Raw genomic sequence first — 2,956 nt, 5'->3', positions numbered from 1 at the left:
CTCTCTCTCTCTCTCTCTCTCTCTCTCTCTCTCTCTCTCTCTCTCTCTGATCCCCTCAAATCTCTTTCATTGCACACTCAACACCACAAACTGCTCTCTGTTTTACTGTCACTCATCTGGGGATCAGTCAGATCTTGTAACTAGCTCACCAGAATAATTCAGTTGCTCTGATTCCCCCTTCCAGCCGAGCACTCTGCCACAGGGTACGGTGAACCTCAATCTGTGCTCAGACGTCGCGGATGCAGAGCCCAAGACGGGCCAAAGAAACGCGCTCTGCATCGTCACACCGGAGCAGGAAATATTCATCCGTGGGGACAATAAAGAGATCATTAATGGGTCGGTATATAAAACTGCAGAGAAATTACAGGAGCAGCATGTAACAAGGTTTCTCTGTAACCGATGTCTTTCTTTTACCAGGTGGACCGAACAGCTCGCCGTCTATCTGCGGACTAACCGGCAGACTCAGAAGAAAAAACGCAAAGTGGAACCTGTTGCCACCCAGGTAGCAAAGCAAATGTCCATCAAATTGCCATTGCCATACAATTCAATATAGATATTCATGGTCCTCAGAGGATACATCATGTTGTTTTTGGCGACCCGCTAACCTTTCGTCTTGGATCATCAAAGTTTTTGCATTTCATGCTGAGGGGAACATAGATATAAAGCATTTGTTGTTGAGAAACCACCAATGTCAACCTCCTGGTAACGGGAAAGTACAAGGCAGAGGATCACCAATCAGTATGATTCATCCTCTGGGCACCATGAATGAACCAAATAACATTGCTATCCATCAAGTCGTTGAGATATTTCAGTCTGGACCAGAGTGGTGGACCAACCATTGCCGTCCTTAAAGCTGTTAGCAAGGCAAGAAATATGAAACTCTTTTGAGCAGAGTTTCATGTTCTCCAGAGGATGAACCCTTTTCCATTTTGGCTTTTTTCTCTGTTGCTTCCAACAAGCTTTCGTTTAAATGTGTGGAATTGTGCTTTTCTGTGCTTTTATATTTGTAAATTTAATTATGACAACAACTAAAGATTCTTTTTTTTGCGTATTAGTCTGCCGATAAATTTTAATTGATTAACTGTTCAGTATAATAATGTCAGATCACAGCATCAAGTTGCTTGTTTTCAATCCTAAACCTTAAATATAAAGCAGCAAATCCTCACAATCAAGGAGCTGGAACAAGAGGATATGGGGCTGTAACTTTTAACTGGAACAATTAATCTCACATTAATCTGAAAATGATCAAATAGTTATCAAATAATATATTAACTGATGAATCATTTCAGCTCTAAACTGAATCAGTTTTGGTTTTGGACTGTTGGTTCTATAACTATCATCTTGGGCTTTGGGGAATTGAGATGAGACATGAATAAGAAAACATGTTATTGAATGTTTTTGTTTGTTTAAACATCAGGATCCCAGTCCAGCAAAAATGGCTGCAACCGATCCCAGTTTTCCGTCCTCTCAGAACGTTGCAGAGTCCGGCTGCGGTCAGTGGAAGGAAAACCCTCAGCAGGGCAGTGGACCGGGTGAAACCCTCATGTATAATGTCCCAGATCCAGATCCCCGGGGCCCGGACAAGACCCCTGCAGGTGCAGCAGAAGCAAAACACACACACACACATACCCAGGCTTTTATGTCCGTTAGCCAATCCCAGCCACTTCCTGTCCTCTCTCTCACTGTCCTAACGTCCTGCAGATGTTCTCACACTTCCAGCTTTGTTGTTTATACATTTCATTTAACCCTCGTTTAACCAGGCATGTTGACCCAGCACTGACTTGTAATTATGGGAACAGGCTAGAGGAGCTGAAGCAGGAAGTTACATAAACAGAGACGAACAGACAGAAACACACTGTGAGATGTGCAGGAAAAACGTCTGTTTTTAAGCTTCGGGCATCATAAAAGCCAAACATGATCCATAAAAGAGCTCTTAAACGTCCTAATTAGCACAGGGCAGGTATTCTCTCCTTAGTGGAGCTTTGTGCTGCAGCACCCGTCTGGCGTCAGACTTATTGCCGGGTCTGGACAGGTCCTGTAATAAAGGTCTGGATTAACTCCTGCTGACTATAGGCTGCTTCATTAGAGTGATGGAGGATGTGCATGAGTGAGGCCGTCTAGTGGAAGATGCTCAGTCAGGGTTCCCTCCTGCCATCGGATTCCTGGACCATCATTGAATTCTTTAAGATGAAACCGTTCAGACCGTGTAGTGTAACCATTCAACCTTTTAGACAGACAACATTAACAGACTCATACAGTCAAATATTTATACATCTTGTTGGGCTGTGCTGAAAAGCTTTGACGCCTCATTCATCACGTTGACGTTCAAATTCTAAATCTACATCGATATGCTGCGCAGCTTTTTTTAAGTGTTTCTGGTGTTTTCGTCACAGTTGCAGATAAAGATCAGGTTACCCTATTTGTTGAATTGTATTCTAGTCGTGGCTGCCAAGGACTGTTTCCAATTTCCCAACAACTCCAGAACCAAAATGTATTTAAAAAAAATAATTTCCAACATTCACATGTTTTTAGTCAACAAAATATTCTGCTTTAATCCATATTTGTTGGCATTTATTCTTTAAAAATACATTTTCACACACCGAAAAAGATACTAACTCATTTAATTTGATGAATTACTTTCTTCAAATTGAGGATTTTTTTCGAGGATTCTTTGGGTTTTGTTTACGGTGATGTCGCCATAAGTAAAGACAACACACATTCAAAGCTACATTCAAAAACCTCAATAGAAGCTTTGAACGTAGAAAAATGACATTTAGTTCAGAGTGTTGTGTTTTATTCTTGTCATGTTAAGTCATGAATTATTTGTGGTTCTGGCACAATAATCATGAATATTAAAACACTTCAAACTTCTTAGTATTTTATCCAGAAAAACAGATTGAGATGCTTCATTTAACTTTAAGGTGATTTCCTAATCCTGAGAGAAATACAGTTTATC

The 2,956-nt window shown here is 40.9% G+C and overlaps 1 long non-coding RNA gene across 1 annotated transcript; it reads left to right on the top strand.

The window, feature by feature from the left end:
* Positions 1-84: 84 nt before the first annotated feature.
* On the top strand, positions 85-2,462 carry LOC116380182 (uncharacterized). Its single transcript, XR_004212518.1, has 3 exons — positions 85-336; positions 418-502; positions 1,418-2,462. It is a non-coding gene; the product is annotated as an uncharacterized LOC116380182 (long non-coding RNA).
* The last annotated feature ends 494 nt before the right edge of the window (positions 2,463-2,956 follow it).

The sequence above is a fragment of the Anarrhichthys ocellatus genome, unplaced genomic scaffold (genome assembly GCF_004355925.1).
Source record: "Anarrhichthys ocellatus isolate YVR2014 unplaced genomic scaffold, GSC_Weel_1.0 scaffold6325, whole genome shotgun sequence".
In the NCBI taxonomy this organism is placed as follows: domain Eukaryota; kingdom Metazoa; phylum Chordata; class Actinopteri; order Perciformes; family Anarhichadidae; genus Anarrhichthys; species Anarrhichthys ocellatus.
Note: the sequence above shows the minus strand (reverse complement) of the source record. Positions and strands in the feature narration are given on the sequence as shown.